The sequence below is a fragment of the Hyperolius riggenbachi genome, chromosome 12 (assembly GCF_040937935.1).
Source record: "Hyperolius riggenbachi isolate aHypRig1 chromosome 12, aHypRig1.pri, whole genome shotgun sequence".
Taxonomy (NCBI): Eukaryota; Metazoa; Chordata; class Amphibia; order Anura; family Hyperoliidae; genus Hyperolius; species Hyperolius riggenbachi.
Window position 1 is genome coordinate 186,402,485 of NC_090657.1, and position 22,783 is coordinate 186,425,267.

A 22,783-nucleotide genomic window follows, 5' to 3' on the forward strand; every position below is an offset into this window, starting at 1 on the left:
GGAGGAGGTAAGTCCACCACTGCCTCCTCTAATTACCAAATTTTTGGCTTTTAAGCTCCTTTAAAACCCCTTTTATCCTTTTGGCGCCTCTGTTCTCTCCTATATAATAAATGCTCAATAATGTTGAGGTCTGGGGATTGTGGTGGCCAGATGAGATGCTCAACTTCATTAGAATGTTCCTCGTGTCATTCTTTAACAATTCTAGCTGTATGGATTGGAGCATTATCATCTTGTAAGATGGCATTCCTTTCTGGAAACAGTTCTATAACCATAGGATAAACTTGGTCGCCCAAAATTCCTAAATAGTCTCGGCTGTTAATTCTTCCATGACGGGAAATCATTGGCCTGGCGGATTTCCAAGAAATAGCACCCCAGATCATCACAGAACTCCCACCATGTTTTACGGTTGGGAGAAGGCAGTCTGGATGAAATTATTCTTTCGGCTGTCTCCAAACGTACACTCGGACGGAGATTGGAAATAAGGTAAATGATGATTCGTCAGAGAAAATTAAATTTTTCCTCTCCTCGAGGGACCAATTCTGGTGGTTTCCACACCACTCTAAACTCTTTGAAACATTTGTCTTTGAGAGCAGAGGTTTTCTAATTGCAGTTCTTCCGTGGAATCCAGATTTGTGCAGCTCCCGACGAACAGTTTTTGTGGAAACTGGGTTCTGTAGGTGTTCATTCAGCTCTGCAGGGATTTTAGGAGCCGTGGTCTTGCGAGCTTTTCTAACAATTCGATTTAGAGTCCGACGGTCTCTCTCAGGCAACTTCGACTTTCGGCCACAACTGTGCTTTGCTAAAGAAGGATTTTTCCTTCCCTTTCAAAGACAGTCATTACTTATCAGACAGTACCTCTTGAAATGCCAAGCATTCGGGCAGTTTTTGTTACAGTAGCGCCTGCCATACGAGCACCAACAATTTGGCCTCTTTGAAAGTCTGAGAGATCTGCCATTTTTATAAATTATAAACAACTTTTGTTTAAATATCTGTAAAAAACAATTATTTTAATTAAACATATCAAATAACAAAAATAATAACAAAAAAAATTAACATATGTCAAGATTTGATTGCTTAAAACATGTTCAAAGATTATGATGCCAAAATGTTAGGTGTTTTCATTATTTTGTCCAACCCCTGCAGAAGCTCTATAGAAGGTTTTCCTGTACCTGTGACCCAGAAATGGTATTGAATTCTGGGACATCAGCTCCGTCCATGAATGTGTTGAGGGAAAATAAATAAAAGCAGTAGTATTAAGCAGTTCATCTCACAGTCCATGCCATCTTGGAGACCAGTGGCCTGTTAAATTCTAGACGAATGCAAACCTGTGTTTACCTCTTTCATGGCCAACTCGCTGATTGCCTGATTTTTGCTAACCAGGAGCAGAGCAGAAACAATGCAAAACAAAGCACTGAGGCACTGGGCTTGTTTAAAGCTCTTTTTTGAGATTTTGCTCGTCTTTATATTTGCCCAATGAAGCTGGAACTTAGTCCAGTGAAATGCAATGTTTTCAAATTTTTTCATATTAAAGCATATTTACTTATTTCACTCTTGAGAGTTTTCCTTGAAAGGAGTTCATATTTACCTCCTCTTTTTAAACTTTTTTTTAACTATTTTATTTCATTTTGGCGCCTCTGAATATTACCATTCTCCACTGCTTAGTTGTAAATAACAGGGTGATTGCCATTTCCATGGCCGCAATTGCTTCCAGGATTTTCTCCGCCCCCCTCTGGGGGCACGTGCCCTAACCTGTCAATCTGCACTCTAGACCGTTGTCCAATGACTCGCATTGCTCTCTGAGGAAGAAGGATTACCAGCAAAATGCTTTCATACTGGTATCCCTTTTAACTTTGCTGGTATATCTTGTCAGTATTGGTTTGCTGAATAAACCGTGTAAGCAGTGGTTAGTGCCTCATCTACTTTCTCATCTGAATACCTCTTTGATGGGTTTCTCCAGCCTTCCTTTTGCATTTGCTGCCTCCTCTTCCATATGCAGCAACCCCTCTTGTCCAGCCACCCCTTTAAAACAACATCTGGCTTAGGCACAATGGACCCTCGAGGTGATCTACACAGAATCTAGGAAATGTTTGGGAAGAAGGGATACTTTCCTAGTATTAGGTGGTGGCGGGGTTGAGAGAAGGAAAGGAAAAAAAACTATTTGTGAAGAATTCAACTGAGCACCCTAAGCATCCCTAGGTAAAGATTCAAAAGTGAAAAGAAACTTTAACTTCCTAAAACAAATAAAAAGTTAGATACGCACCTAAGAGGAGGGAAAGCTCTGGATCCCTTAGAGCTTTCTCGGTTCCTTCCTGTGTGTCCCTCATTCCACTGCCAGGCCTCTTTCAAATCTCCCGCCAGCTGCGCCTTTGGGTCTCCTCAGAATTACTCAGCCCTCCGAGTACTTTCAAAGACGAGCAGCTCTGTACTGCGCACAGGCCAGTTTCCGCTCACGCTTCTGCATACTTCCGAGGAGACCACAAGACCTCTTTGACATTACAGTCATTAGCTGGAACAGGGGGGGAACACTGGTGGAACGAGAGGAACGGGAAGGCTCTGAGCAGAGGCAGACCTACCATAAAGCCACCTGAATCATGTGATTCAGGTGGCAAAATCTAGGGTGAGGGGCTTTTGGACAAACAGCTTGGGCCACCTGGCGCCTGCCTCCTCTCTGCTCTCCCACCAGCTCTCCTTGCACACACACTACTCTCTCCTCAGCCCACACATCCTCAAATCCCCGACCTCATTAAACCAGGGGGACCTGGCTCCCTTACCTATGACATCATAAGTACCGTATATACTCGCAAGCAAGCCAAATCTTTCACCCCCCAAAAGTGGCCCAAAAGTTGGGGGGTCGGCTTGCTTGCGAGTCATGGGTAGGTGGGTGGGTAGGTGGTGCCCCTCTCCACTTCCCCCGCGGCTGCCGCTGCTATTACCTTAGGCGGCGCCGCTTCCTCTATCCCCGTCCTGCTCCGATAACTAACTAATTCACAGCAGCGCGCCCCTCGCTGCTGTGATGACGGAGGAAACCATAGAGAGCGGTTTCCATAGTAACGGCATCGCCGCTACAGGAAGCCGCTCTCTATGGTTTCCTCCGTCATCACAGCAGCGAGGGGCGCGCTGCTGTGAATTAGTTACCGGAGCAGGACGGGGATAGAGGAAGCGCCGCCGCCTAAGGTAATAGCAGCAGCGGCCGCGGGGGGAGCGGGGAGGGGCACTAACTACCTACACGCCCACCTACCCATACTGGCACTATGCTAGCTATACTGGGGCACTATGCTAGCTATACTGGGGCACTATACTGAGCACTGTACTAGCTATACTGAGCACTATACTAGCTAAACTGGGGCACTTTACTAGCTATACTGAGCACTATACTAGCTATACTGAGCACTATACTAGCTATACTGAGCACTATACTAGCTAAACTGGGGCACTTTACTAGCTATACTGAGCACTATACTAGCTATACTGAGCACTATACTAGCTGAACTGGGGCACTATACTCGCTATACTGAGCACTATACTAGCTATACTGAGCACTATACTAGCTATACTGAGCACTATACTAGCTATACTGAGCACTATACTAGCTAAACTGGGGCACTTTACTAGCTATACTGAGCACTATACTAGCTATACTGGGCACTATACTAGCTATACTGGGGCACTACCTACCCATACTGGGCACTATACTAGCGATACTGGGCACTATACTAGCGATACTGGGCACTATACTAGCGATACTGGGCACTATACTAGCGATACTTGGCACTATACTAGCGATACTGGGACACACTAGAGGAATAAGGCGGCCAGCATTTCCTACCCCCGGCTTATATGGGGGTCACTCATTTTTCCCTGTTTTTTCAGGTGAAAGTTGGGGGGTCGGCTTACATGCGGGTCGGCTTGCTTGCGAGTATATACGGTAGTTGAGGTGTTGATATATGCCTCTCATCAGTAAAACCCCAGCATTTCAAGGGGGGGGGGGGGAAGCACTATCTCCAAAGTTTGCTTCAGGCAGCAAAAAGTATGGAAAAAGCCTTAAGGAATCCAGAGCCTTCCCTCCTCATAGGTGAGTAACCTTATTTTTGGGGGTGGTTACAGTTGACTTTTAAACAGCTTTTTGAAAAACAGTGATTATTTATTTTTGTCTGGATGCTCCCAGTGTTAGGAATATGCCACTGAAGACTTTAGATTAGGATAACCGTGATAGTGACCTCGCGTCCAGGACTCGCTCGGGGAACAACTACGTTTGCGATTGGCTGATACTCTCTCACAGCCCTACGTGCAGAATGAAATATCTGATTAATATCGACAAGAACATTGCATTCTCTGCTGGAGGAAGTCTCCCCACCAACGCCGCAGGGCTCGATCTTTATTAATCAGGCATAAATTAGAGACTTCCTTGACATTCTGGCGGTTATTACGAGTACCGTGTGATCCCAAATCACCTATCTAGAGATATTCATCGTATTTGCGACCTTCGTCTTATTAAAGGCTGCTTATACAATCAAGCAAAGGAGTCCGACATATAACGCAGCCGAGGGAATTATTTTTGGAAAAAGGAAATAAATGTTTCTTATCGAGTGTCTTTGTTCTTGGCTTCTGATTAAGGTGAAGGTATTTTTGTCACTATTTGGTGGAAAGATTATCAACAAGAGGTATTCATGCCCCGTGCTTTGCATAGGACATGGGATTAAAGTTCACCTTGTTTCAAGAAGAAAAAAAGGACATTAGACTTGAATAAACATCGTTTCATTAGGCAAGGTCTTGTACAGATGTAAACAGCTTGTTAGGATTTACAATCACATCTTCTTTACACCAAATCCATTCAGTATGTACTGATTGTAAGAATTTCTAGATAGATTCTTGCAGTGTATAACCCTGATTTACATTAAAGAACCACTGTTTTAGCAAGTCTTTAAGAGACAGAGACATTTCGAGTAAGTACAGTTCTGAGTTTTGGAGAAACATTCTGTGTGTTTTCCACAAAGCCGGAGCGCGGTATCGACTTAAGATGTGCTGGCATTCAGGCGGGAGTAAGGTAAACATAGTTGTTGACCTGTCCCTCTGAGGAACAGATCAACAATACTTTCTTGGAATTTAAGGAACAGGACACCAAATTCTGATGTAGACCATGGGGGACACATGCCGTAAAACTGTGCATCACTCCATCACATGCTCCAGCCAACCAATTACGGGCCTAGCATGTGATGGACAGCGGACTTCCCTCCCCTCCCCCCCCCCCTAAGGGTGGTCTCCAGTGTTAACCCTTGACTGGCTGTTTATAAGGAACGGACGGTATCGGGGAACTGTACTTCTACTTCTAGACTACTTCTATTTATTTCCTAGAACTTCCTGTGTCTGTATGCTGTAAAAAGGCTTATATGTCCTAGCGCCTGTACTAGTGCAACGTAGTATAGATGTTTTTTAGAGGAACCCGAGTGATTCACAAAGAATAGCTCAAGAGCATGAAACGCTTAAGATGAACTTAAGACGATTCCTGCTTTGCTGAGATAACGAAGATAAGATTGCTGATGAACACACCTGTATGACTTTATTTGCCAAATAAATTCCTTAAAGCTTGAGATGTCTGGCGTAGACCTTTGAGATGAGATATCTGCCGACTGTGGGAATGTCATATCGCTGTGCGCAACTATAATGCTGGTGCTGAACAGAAGGTGTGTTGTTGCCCATAGCAACCAACAAATTACATTTCTACACTGATGCCACCTCTTAAGCCTCATCTACACGCATAGATGAGGCTGCGATCCAGCGGCTCGATTAGCCGCCGCATCGCCTCTTCCGCGTACCTGCCGCGTCCCCGCTCGCCGCGCGTGTGCGCCGCATTTGATTACCCGCTCGTCCCCGCCGGCGCCGCTTATCTTCCGCTCGATTCCCTGCCATTGTCCCCTCGCGGGGAGCGAGCAGGGAATCAGCGGAAGCAAGATCCGTCCTGTTGGATCTTATCAAGCATCAGCGGCTCGATTGATAAGGAGCATCGCGGCCGCATCTACGTGTGTAGATGGGTGGCTGGATAGAGTACTGGTTAAGGGCTCTACCTTTGACACGGGAGACCAGGGTTCGAATCCTGGCTAGGTCAAGTACCTATTCAGTAAGGAGTTCAAGGCAAGACTCCCTAACATTGCAGGGTGGCCTCTTGAGCGCGTTCCAGTGGCTGCAGCTCTTGAGCGCTTTGAGTCCGACAGGAGAAAAGCGCTATACAAATGTTCAGATTATTATTATTATTATAGATGCGGCTTTACAAAGAATCCAAAAGATATCACTTTTGTGTAGCTGGTATGAAGTTTCTGCATAACAAGATAAAGTGACTGCAAGAAAAAGAAGATCGGTAAACAGAGATGCCAATTAGGATAAAATACAGTAAAAGCAGTTTAAAGAAGGTAATAGCGGTGAACTTACCTCCCACTGGAGGGCACAGAGGGCTGTTTACAAAAGACATTTTTAGTGAACAAAAAGTCAATCCACCGGCGGCGCGTTTCGTGGGGTTAACTTCTTCCGGCAAAAAAAGGGAGGGTCTTGGAAACATTGGATAGTAACCACTAAATTTCCTGTTACATCAGCTGAAAGCGTGTATCAACCAAAAATAATTTGAATAGTGATACTACGACTGCCGGACCACTCCTGAGGATACCGGCGTGGGATTATCGCAAGGCAAGTATCCCTGGTTAATTTAAAGCAATAAAGGACTTTTTCTGTTGTCGTGTTTTATTTCTTTTTTTTAACTCTTTGCGGAAATGGATAAGGGGTACTTCAGTACCCCTATACCCATTTCAGCTGGGGAGGGGGAGGGCCTCCATGGATCCGCTTGTTAAAGGGGACCCTCAGATTGCACCATGAACCCCCCCAGGACGTTGGCGGCCCCATCTCCTCCTGGGGCACCCTCTCCTCCAGAGTCCCCCCATACCATGGACCATGCGGGCTGGTATAGCTCAGGGTGCGAAGCCAGTCGGCCAGGGCTCCGTATCCTGGCTATCCCAGCCTGCATGGGGGACAAGGGGTTAAAGAGGCTCAAAGGGACCCCACACTGTCTGTTTTCATGAAATGTATACAATATGTATACAGAACTCGGAATGCAGTGCCTTGTTCTGCAGCAAGTGTCATTTTACACAGTTTAAAAACTATTTTTCCTATGAAAACTTTGAAATCGATTTTTTCAAAAACTATAAGGTCTTTTTACAATTTTTTTTACCTTGTTCCTACTCATCTGCTTAACCTACATGCCAAATCTGGTGATGATAGCATGTAAGGGGGCTTCACAATTGACCGCGGAAGTTGGCACCATTCAATTCAATAGAAATGCACTCGGAACACGAAATTCAGTTTTCTCCTGCGGTATACCGAATTTCGGCAAAATCGGAATTCAGCTGTTTCGATCAGCCCTGGTTACCACTGTGTACCTGATTGAGCATTTTTTTTAGCATGTCAGATTGTTGCTCGGGCCCAGGCCCGGATTTCTGCAAAGGCCCCACAGGCCATAGCCTAGGGCGATAAAATCAGATAAGATCAGAAGGGCGGCATGACTTGGAGAGAGAAGAGGTCATATGTCAAAGTAAATCATCTCCTCTGATGTGTTATAACAATCAGGATCAATCATAACTGTCACCTAATGATCCAATTATGATCGACAACATACAGTACAAGTGGATGTGAGAAATACCAGGGATTTACATTACAAAGCAGATAAAACTAAGTTCCGCTGAGTTCTAAAGCAGGCATTCAGAAACATTTCTGCTAGTTTCTTTGCCTTCTTTTTTACAACTGTGACACTGACCCCAGCAGTTGTAAATTACACTGGATGGATGGATGGATGGATGGATAGGAGGAGGAGGAGTTTAAAATTTTTCCGACGGAATTCCGTATACGTCGGAATTCCGCGGAACAGCTCCGGAATACCGTCGGAATGAAACGGTAGCGGAATTTCGGTATAACAGTATGCGGAATTGACCCCGAAAAGGGAAATGGGCTCTTCCGACCATACCTGCTGTAGTCTCTACGGCATTCTAACCACTACGGTGGCTTAGTGGTTAGAACTCTCACCTTGCAGTGCTGGGTCCCCGGGCTTGTATCTCAGCCAGGGCACTATCTGCAAGGAGTTTGTATGTTCTTGCTGTGTCTGTGTGGCTTTCCTCTGGGCACTCTGGTTTCCTCCCACAAACATACAGGTTAGTTAATTGGCTTCCCCCTAATTTGACCATAGACTAAAGGTGGCCACACACGATACAATAAAATGATCAGATTTTACAGTAATTCGATAAAAACGATCGTATCTCTCAAAAATCGGAAGCTTTTTTTTCATTCAACTGAAAAATCCGGATTTCCCGTTTCTTTTTATTTAAATTGATCCGGAATGGCAGATATTTCTCTTCAATTTCTACTAAAGATTGTATGGTGTGTGTTGGATTGTTAATTTATTAATATACACACCCTAGCAATTTTCTCTGAGTTTCCAATCAGTTTTATCATAATTGAGGAAAAAATTTAGCATAGGTGTGTGGTACATTGGTCATATTTTTGAAATGTTACAATCGGCCAGAAAAATTGATTGCAATTCTTAAATTGAACAGATATTTAAAAAATGGTATGGTGTGTGGCCACCTTAACCACTTGCCAACCGCGCACTCATAACGCGCGTCAGCAAAGTGGCAGCTGCAGGACCAGTGACGCAGATCTGCGTCGCCGGCTGCAGGCTAATTAATCAGGAAACAGCCGCTCGCGCGAGCAGCTGCTTCCTGTCAATTCACGGGGGGGGGGGCTCCGTGAATAGCCTGCAGGCCGCCGATCACGGCTCGCAGGCTAAATGTAAACACAAGCGGAAATAATCCGCTTTGTTTACATTTGTACAACGCTGCTAACAGTAGCAGCGTTGTACTAGATCAGCGATCCCTGGCCAATCAGCAGCCGGGGATCGCTGTCACATGACAGGTAGGAGCCTGTTAGAGCCTGCACAGGACAGATCCGTTCCTGTGCAGGCTCCGATCTCTGGGGAAGGGAGAGGGGGAATCCTGCGGTGGAGGGGGCTTTGAGGTGCCCCCCCCCGCCAGCCACACGCAGGCAGGAGCGATCAGACCCCCCCAGCACATCATCCCTTTAGTGGGGAAAAAAGGGGGGGGCGATCTGGTCGCTCTGCCTGGTGTTTGAGCTGTGCTGGGGGCTGTAGAGCCCACCCAGCACAGATCAGCGAAATCAGCGCTGGTCCTTAAGGGGGGGTAAAGGCTGGGTCATCAAGTGGCTAAGATACATACACTATATTATACATACATAGATATAAGACTATGTACGGATTAGATTGTGAGCCCCTCTGATGGACAGTTAAGTGACAAGGCTATGTACTTTGTACAACGCTGTGGAAGATGTCGGCGCTATATAAATACTAAATAATAATTCACTAGATAGACAGACATCTCCGCTTGTCAGAGTCTAAATAACAATGTTTTTCCTTTGCCTTCTGACTAGATCCATATAAGGTTCTTGACTGCTGACATCCTGCGAGTCAGTCTTGACCTGGCGTTAGGAATACATTTACAATTGACTTGTTTTCTCTGGATGGGTGACTTTCTCCATCACTCAGCTCAGCAGTGTCAGAGTCTGACAGCTCAGCTAATCAATTGTGTTGTGATTCAGGTGTCTGTGTGACTGTGTCATCTTCTCACACTGAGCCTGCTGAGAGAGAAACCTCTCCTCATTCTCTAGCTCTATTGCAACTTACATTATCACGCTGAGATTAGATATTACTGAACATTATTCAGGTTGTGGTTTTGCTTCAGAAAGAGCGTTCGTATTGGAGGCGAGAAATGATTGAATGGGAACGCTAGCTGAAACAAGAAGGGAGAATGTTAAAGGGGAACTCCAGTGAAAATCATTTAATTAAAAAAGGGCTTCATTTTTACAATGTTAAGGATTTCCAGGGAGTTGTTGACCTCCCCACTGAGGTGAGCGTCTCCCCGAGCACAGATTCTTAGTGACCACGTTGTTTACACCAGACGCCACACAAGGAACGCTGGACTTCTCTGCCTAATGCCCAGTGTTGAGCTCAGAGAAACCTTAACAGTGGTTTGAAGAACAAATGACACCACGTTGTGGAACATGTATTTTGCGCAGAAGCATAAGCCGTAAGACAAGCCAGGGGTCAGGACAGGCAGCAGACAGGCATAAACTTGAGACAGGCCAGAGGTTGGGACAGGCAGCAGACAAGAACATGAGACAAGCCAAGGGTTGGTACAGGCGGAATAGCAAGCAATGGTCAGGAACAAGCCAAGAGTCAAACACAGGAAGTCAATCAGGAACTGCGGGCTGAGTTCTGGGACAGAGCTAGCAAAGCTGCACGAACTGACAGCACCTACTGCCAAGTGAGGCTGGCTGTTATAGGCCGGCCCCTATGTTTGAGCGCCAAATTCAAATCTCGCGCATGCACAGACGTGTACATTATTACGCATGAACGCTTACAATAGTTCTCATTCATGCATGCGCAAATGCTGAAATGGCCACCTGATGTGACACCATACAGCGTCACCTGTCGGGAAAGAAGCAACAGAGTACAGCCTGGCCAGTGTGCACGCCCATGGAGAGGACACCAAGCGCCATGACAGTGAGTATAACATACAGTAATTATGTATAAATGATTTAGTCAGGGTTTGCCCATTGTAAAATATTTCCTCTCCCTGATATACATTCTGACATTTACCACATGGTGACATTTTTACTGCTGGCAAGTGATGTCAGTGGAAGGAGATGATGCTTTCTTTTTAGGCAGTTGGAAACTGCTGTAAACAGCTATTACCCACAATGCAATGAGTTTCACAGACAAGAAACTGTTAGGACCATGGTCCTGACATCACACTGTGGGAGGGGTTTCACCACAATATCAGCCATACAGAGCCCCCTAACGTTCCGTTTGTGAAATGGAGATAGACCATTTCTCATAGGAAAGGGGGTATTGGCTACTGATTGGGATGAAGTTCAATTCTTTGTTATGGTTTCTCTTTAGGTGCGTAGACGCCTGTGATATATATCGCCCCATCAGGGATCGGGACCCGGTCCCCTTAGGCGACATCGCTGGATGGGCCGGGACAGATGTGTCAGCTGTGCAGCCGACAACGCATTTTTTTGCTATGCGCTCGCAGGAGGACGACACAGTGGCACGTGCGTGACGTCCCAAGCGGGTGAGGAGCAGCATCTTCAAAGAAGTCGGCTGCCCGTTGAGTAAATAGATCTGGTGGTCGGGGATGCCGCACACACGCTTGATAATCGGCTGAGGCGATAGTTATCAGCTGCTTTAGCTGACTTTACTCAAGCATGTGTACAACAGTGTTGCTTGCAAATTTTCGACCAAAGTCGTTTTCGCATCAAAAATCCTATTGTCAATTCAGAGAAAATGTTTATGAAACAATAGCTGGTATTTTCGTGTTTTGCTGAAAATGTGAAAAATCTCTTTTTACAATGAATAGTGCGAAAATGCAGGAAATACTAAGAATGGGGGATACCTTATATTGGGGAAACATATGGCTACCTATACTGGGGAGGAGGGGCTACCTAATACTGGGGAAACATCTGGCTCTCAATACTGGGGATCTATAACTTATTTTTTCCGCCACCAATTATGGTAGGCTTTCTTTGGGTGGTACATTTTACTAAGAATTATTTTTTTCTAAATGCATTTTAACAGGAATATTAAGAAAAAAAATGGTAAAAATTCATTATTCCTCGTTATAGCTTTAAAATAATAAATGCTACCATAATAAAAACCCACGTATTTTATTTGCCCCGGTTATTACCCCATTTAAATGATGTCCCTATTACAATGTATGGCGCCAATATTTTATTTGGAAATAAAGGTGCATTTTTTCCGTTTTACATCCATCACTATTTACAAGCTTAAATAATTTAAAAAATATTAGTAATATAGCCTATTAACATGCATATTAAAAAAAAGTTTAGATGCTTCTCATAAGAAGCGGTCAGTCTTTCTACCGGGGACTTAGATCAATAAATCAGAACTACAGGGGTTGGACAAAATATTGGAAACGCCTAACATTTTGGCATCATCATTTTTGAACATGTTTTAAGCAATCAACACTTGACATATGTTAATTTTTTTTGTTTATTATTTTTGTTATTTGATATGTTAAATTAAAATAATTGTTTTTTTTACAGATATTTAAACAAAAGTTTGTTATAATTTATAAAAATGACAGATCTCTCAGACTTTCAAAGAGGCCAAATTGTTGGTGCTCGTATGGCAGGCACTACTGTAACAAAAACTGTTGGCATTGTAACAGAAACTGTTGGCATTGTAACAGAAATGCTTGGCATTTCAAGAGGTACTGTCTCAGAAGTAATGACTACCTTTGAAAGAGAAGGAAAAACGTCCTCAGCAAAGCACAGATGTGGCCGCAAGTCGAAGTTGTCTGAGAGAGACCGTCGGACTTTGAATCGAATTGTTAGAAAAGCTTGCAAGACCCCGGCTCCTAAAATCACTGCAGAGCTGAATGAACACCTACAGAACCCAGTTTCCACAAAAACTGTTCGTCGGGAGCTGCACAAATCTGGATTTCACGGAAGAACTGCAATTAGAAAACCTCTGCTCTCAAAGACAAATGTTTCAAAGCGTTTAGACAAATCATCGTTTACCTTATTTCCGACCTCTGGCCTAGTTTCCTTATGGAGACAGCCAAAAGAAGCCTTTCATCCAGACTGCCTTCTCCCAACCGTAAAACATGGCGGGGGTTCTGCGATGATCTGGGGTGCTATTTCTTGGAAATCCGCCATGCCAATGATTTCTCTTCATGGAAGAATTAACAGCCGAGACTATTTAGGAATTTTGGGCGACCAAGTTCATCCTATGGTTCAAGAACTGTTTCTGAAGGGGAATGCCATCTTTCAAGATGATATTGCCCCAATCCATACAGCTAGAATTGTCAAAGAATGGCACGAGGAACATTATAATGAAGTTGAGCATCTCATCTGGCCATTACAACATTGAGCAATTATGGTCGTTATTAGAGATTCAAGTAAGAAGTCGATTTTTCGCCGCCATCAACTCTAAGAGAACTGTTGGGTGTATTAACTGAAAAATGGACTAAAATTCCTTTGGAAAACAGTTCACAATTTGTATGAATCAATACCTCGGAGAATTGAGGCTGTAATTGGTGGAAAAGGTGGACCTACACCATATTAAAAATTAAATATATTTTGTTGATTTTAAGGTGTTTCCATAATTTAGTCCAACCCCTGTATGCTACCATTCATTGATCTCTGGGCTAACGGGGGATGGCACGGGAATATGCAGGAGCGCACAACAGTGCAGCAGCAGCCTTTTGGACGTGACAGTCACTTATAGTGTGGCTGCTGACTGCTATTCTTAACCTTTACTGCCTGCCTTGTTTTGATCTTTATTCTGTACCACTTCGCCCCCGGCTTCTGATTCTATATTCCCTTTTTGGCTTTCTGTTGATACTGATTTGGTCCTATAAGCTTGGCTCTGTGTATTGTTGGTTAATATTAGTTAGTCTTGTTGTTTAGTTAGCTTCTTCTTGAAATAAATCAGACTAACCTCCTTGGCGGTATGGACGAGCTCAGCTCATTCATGTACGCTAAGGAGGATTGCTCAGCCCCTGGAGGTTCTTTTATACTTACTTTTTTTTCAGAACATGTAGCTAGCGTTTTGCTAGCTACATGTTCTGTCCAATCGCCGCCGATACCCGCCGATCCACTGCGATGCGCTGCTAAAGCGGCTGCCCCCCCCCCTCCCGACACGCCTAGCGCAGCCTGGCGAATCACCGCCAGGCTGCGCAATGGGAAGGATCGGAGCTCCCCATGATGTCATGAAGTTGATGACGTCATGTCCGATCATCACCATGGCGATGGGCGAAGTGATGATAGAAAGTCACGCTTCATGTGGGATCGCGGACGCGTAAGTATGGGCGGCGAGGATTGGGAGGGTGGATGCGGATGCAGACGGCATGGTGTACTGCTGTAGCTTGCAATACGCTAGCTACAGCAAGAAAAAAATATATATTTAACAAAAACGGTAATGCGTATATATGTACGCATTACCCAGAACGCCAGGGAGGTTAATGTATCTGTACCTCTGATTGTTACCTCTGATTGCTACTTTTGTTACTTCTTGTCGTACTAAATAAGATGATTGCAGTTATGTTATAGCCTGGTTTGTGCACTTATTGCTGCAGAAAAAGCCTCCTACTTCTGAATGCTAACCCTATAACAATGTTTGTTAATGAAGATATAAAAAAAAATCACATTAAATACTCGGCCTTTTTTATTGCTCCTTATCCACCTGAAAGTTTGATAACTTTTCAGAGATTGGCTTTGTACAGTATTGGTAACTGGATTGGATTTGGTAATGCAGAAAACAGCTGATTTTACCGATCAGTTTGCCAAACTAGTGAGGTAAATTACCAACTTGTGCTGTAAATACCTCAACACATGGTTAATATCACTTCATAAAGATTAAAGGGAACCTGAGATGGGATTAAAATGACAAAATATTATTATTATTGATTTATAAGGCACCAACATATTCCATGGTGCTGTACAAAGTAGGAAAACAACAAATGGTACATAATACAGACAATGATAAACATCAAATATGGACACTGGTACAAAAATACAGAACTGGTGATTACAATGACAGATTTAACATGATTAATAAATTGTTTAATAAATTCCAAGACACAAAAGGATTAAAGAGCCTAGCCCTTGTGAGCTTACAATCTAAAGGAATATTGGGGGAAACAAAAGGTGGGGAGGTTTGCAGTATACATACAGACATATACATGGGGCTTCCTCCAGCCTGATCGTCCCACGTCATCCTGAAAGTCCTACGCTCCAGGGCCAACTGCGCATGCGTGGCCTGGTCGCAATCACATTCCCGCCACACTCACATCGCAGGGAGCATTCTGTGCCTGCACAGTATTACTGTACTGGCGCAGAACGCTCTCTTTAACGGGAGTGGGAAGGAGTGTGCAGCCGCACTGGGTATGAGGATTTTCCGGGGCCAATTGAGGAGGAATGGGGAGTCGGAGGAGGACGACATGGGAGCGATCAGGCCAGAGGGGGTTGGAGGAAGCCCCAGGTATGTATACATTTTTTATGTGGTGTCACAAGCCCCCTAGTGGCCGGACCGCACAATGCCTTCCAATCGGTTTCAGCACACAGACCATGCAATCTGTGGTTGCAATCGGTGCACAGAAACCCCTGGGATTTTGGCAGCAGACCGATTAGAAGTGAGCATGTGAGTTACAGTAATACAAATTACACACTATTTCAGGGTATAACTACCACCACCTCTGTTACCATGGGACAGAGGAACCCACTGACTGACTCTAGACCTGCAAATAGAAAACTGTTAAACACACTCTATTTTATCTAGCTATCAACAATAGTAGTGACTCTTCAGAAGCCAGGGTTCAGTTTTGTGTTGCTGAATAATAGGTGTAGCCGAACAAATAAATGACGTTAGCGTTGTTTATTAAAAATGCAACATAAATAATTAACATATACAGAAAATTGTTAAAATCAACAATTATAGAGACAAATAATAGCACAGTATGAAATAAAAAAATGGAATAGAATACTTAAGTTTGTGGAAATATGTCCTTTCTGGGAAACTCTGAGCACATGTAAAATGTACTTTGTTTCAGTTCAGGAAAATGGCCGCCAGCCACATGGTCCTCTGACTGGCTTGATCAGGTGATGGTATACGGGAAGACTGAGGTCCGCCTGCTGGCAATGTGCTTTTGATGAAGCTGGTTTGGGGTGTGGCAACTCTTGCCCCCTCTGAATTACAAACCAATCACAGTTCATTCCCTCGGAGAGAGCTTTAGGTTTAAACTTGTAAAATACTGTAATTCAAAACCAATAAATGACACATTTGCGCTGTTAACAGATTCATATTCCTCAGATTATGACAATTCCTATGACATCAGACTTGATTAGGGTAGAGGGTCCAGTTCCTGAGAAGTTTAATAACTTGGTTGTAGAGTACCCCTTGCCCCTCAAGATGGGTATCAAAAGATTCAGCAAGACACTACAAACTCAATGATACAACTATCATAATTATCCTAGATGCTATATTCCATAGAGAGGCTAAAAATCATATTCAACATTCACTTACTCTCTGTTTCTGACGGAGTCAGACAGTCTGCCCTCATGCTGAGTTTATCCTGTCTCTTCAAAAGGCAGTAACACTTGCCATTTGGGGGCTTACTGCTGGAGACCTTTCACACCTCAATGTCACTGGCAAGGGACTCTTTTGATCCAGTTAATTAACCACACAGGCCTTATCAGAAAGCATACTTGGCTCTCATGAAAAGACCTCTGCTAACACCTATGGAGACAACAGAGACCCCCAGGCTTCACTGCCTGGTATCCACAAACATCAGATTCGGATCTGGCACGTCAACTGCAATCGGTGCAGCAAACCGATTGCGATTGCGTTCTCTTTTCTCACGGCTCTTCCTTAACATGTGGCCCCATCTGGGGTACACTTTAAGGCTGATTTTGCACTTATTTTTTGCATATTGGTGGGTAAGCGATGCGCCTGCCTCATCCCACCGCAATGCAAAAAATGACAAACCTATGAGCCTGCGGCAGAGTGGTCCGACAGGGTCATATGCATAGCGCAAAAGTGTTCTGTATTTATCTCCTGTAAGGATGGTCAGAAATTTCCGTCAGAATGAAAATTTCTGATTTTCCATTTGGAAATTCGTTTTTCTGCAGAGGTAATCTGAACTTGCCGTTCGGAAATCCGTTTTCTATGTTTCTATGAAAATCTGATTTATCGCAACTATGTAATTTTAGCACAAACACAGAACTCGAAAGCATTCAACCAATCAGAAAATGGCGAATTTTTCTGTGAAAATCAGATTGCTGCAGTAATTATGGACCAATCACAAGACTAAAATACTACCGAGTATTTTAGTCTTCCGACTGGCCTAAAATTGCCATGGTTTACTGATTTTCGCGGTAAATCACCCCATTCTCTTATTGGTCCAATACTACTGAGTATTTTTTGATTTTTCCATAATTCAGAAATTCTTAAATACTTGGTAGTGTTGGACCACTGAGAGAATGTGGTGATTTACCATGAAAATCAGTAAACCATGGAAATTTTAGGCTTATTGGAAGACTCGAAAATACTTGGTAATATTCGAGTCTTGCGACTGGTCTATAATTACTGCGGCAATCCGATTTTCGCAGGGAAAAAAAACCTGCATTCTCTGATTGGCTCAGTGCTAAGAAGTATTTAGCCAATTAGAGTAACTTTTTGAAAATTACATTGTACTGGAGTGTTGTTTTTTTAGGGAATCTGTATTATTTAGCAGATGTCTGTAACTATTATGGATTCCGTAAAAATACTTTTTAGGAAATCTGATTACCATTGGTGTGCCACTGTATCAACAATCAACATGTTTGGAAATCAGAATTTCCACGGAAACAGAAATCAACATTTCTGACCATCCCTAATCTCCAGCTCTGACCCATCGGTAACTTACAATCTTCATGCAATGAAGACAAGAAATCAATAGAAATTATGATCAGGCAGCATTTGGAGGCAACACTCTTCAACAGATTCAATCACAGTGAATCTAAGGGCCTGTTTCCACTAGAGCGAATCTGCATGCGTTGTCTGCATGTGGATTCGCATAAGCAACACAAGTGGATGACCCTGTTTCCACTTGTCAGTTTTTTCCTGCGTTTTTCTGTGCAGGATTTTTCTGCATGGTAGAGCCTGCAGAATTCGCCTGCGTGTGGAATGCAGGCGATTCGCAGGCTATGTATTTGATAGGGAAAATGCACATGCGTTTTTTGCCGCGATTTCGCGTCCGAATTCACATGAAAACTAATGTAAATTGAACCAGGCAGTGACATGGTTTGCATATACCCTGCCTGTGTGAAATCGCGGCAAAAAACGCACACGGAATCGCATCCGCATGCGATTTCGTCAGCGGTGAAATCCCGGCGATTCGCACCGCACTAGTGTAAACGAGCCTTTAGGGTACTGGAACTGTAATGTTTTTTATAAGATTAGACATCATATTTGATATAAATATGAATTATTTTCACAAAAATCTGTTAAGAAAAAAACAAACAAACAAAAAAAACACGAAGGACATGTCAAAATTTGGTTGTTTTATAGACTCAGTATTCATTAGACATGTCCGTTTCTTCTTATCTTCTTGCGATTTCTGTGTGAAAAGAAGGCAACACCTGGCAAACATCCATCTCTTGATATTAAAGGGAACCAGAAAGAATGACACATACATACCTGGGGCTTCCTCCAGCCCCATACGCACGGACCGCCGTCCTTCGCTGCCTGGATCCGCCGCCACCGGGTCCCGTCATTGCCGCGAGTCGGCCGGCGGACGGGGCCAATTCTCCGCATCACAGGGTGCTCTCTCCATACAGATACGCATGTGGCTGCCTACTGCGCAGCCGCATGCGTACGTGTATGGAGGGAGCCCCTGTGATGCGGACAATTGGCCGCGTCCGCCGGAAGTGACGGGCCCGGTACCGGCGGATCCAGGAAGCTGAGGACGGCGGCGTGGGAGCGATTCAGGCTTATGGGGCTGGAAGAAGCCCCAGATATGTATGAAATATTTCCTTTTTTCACCCCCTGTTCCTCTCTGGTTCCCTTTAAGAAGATTTAAGCAGAATACTGCTCAAAAACTGACTGAACCATTGCTCAATTTGACAGAAACCTATGAGTCTGATGTATCTGATATCCATGAGCTAAAATTTTCGCCAAAATGTTTTACCACATAGAAATCGTCTGAAGCAACATATTTGCAAAAACATCATGGATTTTCACCGGATAAACATGGTTGCGAAAATGAGAACTTTCCTAAAAGCCAAGCCTATTCACTTCAATGGGCTTCAAGAAATGTCTTTTCATAGTCGCATATATTCAAATTTGTGCAACAATGACTTTTTTAGTGCTGATTAACTTCACTTTAGTTGCGAAATTACCTGTTTGCATTTTCATATATTTTCATGTGTCTGCTTATCTGCGCAACAATTGCATGACAGTTTCTATGTTATAGGAGTACTGTAGGGGGCTATGGGGAAAAGAGTTGAACTTATCTGGGGCTTCTAATGGTCCCCCACAGATGTCCTATGCCCGCTCAGCCAGTCACCAATGCTCCAGTCCCCGCTGGCCGGTTCACTTCCGGAATATGCGACTTAAAATTCGCAAACACACTGTGCCTGCATGGCCGAGACCTCGCTTCCACTGACATCACTGGCAGCACTTGCGCAGTACCCTCCCAGTAACATCAGCAGGAGGGAGGAAGCAGCCACGCAGGCGCAGTGGATTTGCAACTTTAGAGTCGCAAATTCCAGAAATAAATCGGCGGGGACTGGAGCATCGGTGGCTGGCTGCACGGGCATAGGACGTCTGTGGGGGACCATTAGAAGCCCCAGATCAATTCAACTCTTTTTCTCCATAGCCCCCTACAGTACTCCTTTAATGAGGATGAAGGGGGGGGGGGTCACAGGGTTAAATACGTACCTGTTTTGGCATCATCCCTCCAGGCAGGTGATTGCTCTGCTCCCCTCAGTGAATTGGCCCTGGCAATTTTCTTTCAAAATTTCAACCCCCATCTACATTGCCACAGCCTGTCCCCAACTCGGCAGCTGCTGCCTAATTGGTAGTTGCCAAGCTGTGGGTGGGCTGGGCAGTGCAGGCAGAGGCCTCTGAAGAGCTTCTGCAGTCTTCTGAAACATGTCAATAACTGTGTTGCTGATTAAAGGGGTGGAGCGTCATCTGTGATGTCAGGACAGGTAAGTATTTAATCCTGTGACCCCCCCTTCCCCAATCCATCCTATTAAAACAGAGCGTATCATTGACAGGCTCTGTCATTTTTACTTTAGGTACTCTTTTAAATTTCTGCAAAAATTGCCATGTCATCTAAAAAAAAAATCACCTTTTTTGATTACCTCAGCGGGTGAAGTAATTGGCCCCAATGATGGAGTCAAGGTCCCACCCGTGAGACCATTGCCTCCAATACCAAAGCAGAGCAGCACTGGGATTGAGAGCGCCCCCCCCCCCCCAACCTGATTGGCCGCAGGGGTCTGAAGGCTGATTCTTATACTACTTTCTCACACGTTGCCACTCTGGAAAGGAGGGTGAGTGAGTCTGTGGAGGAGGACACAGGACGAACAGAGGGGGACTCAGGACAGACAGAGAAGAATAGGACAGACAGAGGAGGACATAGGACGGACACAGGAAAGACATAGGGGAACACAGGATGGACAGAGGAGGATACAGGGGACACAGGAAGGACATATGAGGACAACAGGGGACACAAAAGGTACAAGGTGAACCCAAGAGGTACAAGGGAGGCATAATAATTAGGGGGGAGGTACATAAGCCACCCTTGCACCATGGATGCATAAGGATTGGTTCTCATTATTATTATTATTATTATATTTTTTTAATATAAAGAAAGAGAGTTTAAAAAATATATATATATTTTTATTAATAACCCCCCACCCTCATATAACTGCCAATTCTAGCAGCAATCAGAGACCACCAAAAGAAAGCTCTATTAGTGGGAAGAAAAGGAGGTAAAATTAATTTGGGTGCTAAGTTGTATGGCCAAGCAATTAACCATTAAAGCTGCAAAGTGATGAACTGTAAAAAATGGCCTGGTCACTAGGGGGGTATAAACCTGTGGTCCTTAAAGAGAACCCGAGGTGGGGTTCTGACAATGCAATCCACGTACAGAGGCTGGGTCTGCCTATAGTGCCCAGCCTCTGTTGCAATTTCAATCCCGCTTTAGCCCCCACGGCGCTATGCTATCCCTCATAAATCACAGCTGCGCTGACGACACACAGCGTGTCCCAGCGGACTGTGTTTATCTCTGTAATGTCAGTCTGCCGCTCCCCCCGCCTCCTGCATAGCTCCGGTCCCCGCCCACATCCCTTCTCTCCCCGCTGATTGGAGGGAAGGGACGCGGGCGGGGACCGCAGCTATGCAGGAGGCGGGGGAGCACGCAGAGTGACAGTACAGATGTAAACACAGCCCGCACAGTGACGCTGGATTTATGGGGGATTTCAGAGTGCAGGGGGAACTTAGGGGGAATTGAAATAGCAACAGAGGCTGGGCAGTATAGGCAAACCCCAGCCTCTGTACGTGGATTGCATTGTCAGAACCCCGCCTCGGGTTCTCTTTAAGGACCACAGTACAAATGTACTCTAAGCAGGAGGGGCACATCACATTTCTCTTCTCTGCCCCTCTTCTCCCAGCAGAATAAACCAGAGAGGTCCTTGTCTGGTTATGCAAAGAATGTTTCCAAACATAATGCTGGTCTGCTCATCTGATGGAAATGGAACTATCAACAAAAACAGGTATACAATTCCTTTTAACGTATGCTAATAAAGCCATCAGGATATGTGTCTGGCAATCTAGGCAGATGAGATTTGTCTGCAGCCAGTAACCTTAAGTAATACAGATGAAACTGGGAAAAAAAGTCATACAGACAGATGGATGATTAACCACAGGCAGCTCTCAACAATCTCCTTCCTGTTATCAAAGCTAATGCAAGATGTGTTCTGTGTGATAGTCCACCTGCAGAGAGACTGACGCTGGCTGGCACGTACCATAGGATTACATCTCATCTCTCACAGAAGACGTGGGTAATAAGATAACGTACTGTGTATAAAGTGATCTCAACACTTCAGTATGCTATACCATCGCTCAAGCCCTTCTCTATCCTACTACTGCTAAATACAAAGAGATTTTACAAAAGCCGCGATGAGTGGCGAGCCAAATCCTAACTGCAGTATTAAGCACATCTGAAGTGACAATCAACTTATGAGATGCATAACTGTATCCGCAGAACTAATCCTAGGATTTTCATGGAGTCGCTAATTCTTAATTTCATTTTTAAGTGTTTATTATCTAGGGGGTGTTTAAGCAACAGCAATATCAGTGTGACATTAAATCTGGTTCATTCAGCTGCCACACTGAAAAACAATAACCTGTTGATCTTTTTCCACCACTATCCTGCTATATCAGCACAGCCTCACAGAAGTGTTATAGAAAAAAAAATAAATACAAAACTTAGGTCTTTATTACAAGCGAAAGGATAAAAAAAATGTGGTATGCATGTGAGCGTGAAGGTGATTTTTTTTTCTGCCAATCACTGGTAGGCCCTTATTCACCTTTTCTCCTAGGAGATCGTTTTTTATCATCTGTGTAAAATAAGTTCAGCATGCTGTAATTGAAAAAGTACCAAAACTAGTTGGAAAAGTACTGTCAAAATATTCTGAGCAACGTTTTACTTGCTGGTGGCTAATGAGGCATTTTATTAATAAGGTGTGACAATATCACCTAGGAGAAAATGTGAATTGAATAAGGGCCATCGGGCCCGATCCAATTCACCTTTACTCCAAAGTTATCTCTTAGGAGATCATTTTTCATCTTCTGCAGGACAGGAAGGCTGCAAGGTGCTGGCAGAAGCCCCAGGTAAGTGTAACACTTTTTTTTTCTTTCAGTTCCGCTTTAAAGAGGAACTTTAACCCAGGATTGAATTTCATCCCAATCAGTAGCTGATACCCTCTTTCCCATGAGAAATCTTTACTTTTTCTGGAATAGATCAGGGGGGGGGGGGGGGGTCTGTGTGGTTATTATTGTGGTGAAACCCCTCCCACAGTGTGATGTCATGACCATGAACCTCGTTGCATTGTGAGAAAATATTTTTTTTTTCAAACTGCTAAGCAAGCAGTATCTCCTTCT

At 44.2% G+C, this 22,783-nt stretch overlaps 1 long non-coding RNA gene across 1 annotated transcript in view; it reads left to right on the forward strand.

Moving 5' to 3' along the window:
• LOC137541206 (uncharacterized) overlaps positions 1 to 21,801 on the forward strand; it is a 426,898-nt gene extending 405,097 nt beyond the window's left edge. Inside the window, exon 6 of the long non-coding RNA XR_011025103.1 lies at positions 21,292 to 21,801. This is a non-coding gene — a long non-coding RNA (uncharacterized lncRNA). The remainder of the gene's footprint in view (positions 1 to 21,291) is intronic.
• The last annotated feature ends 982 nt before the right edge of the window (positions 21,802 to 22,783 follow it).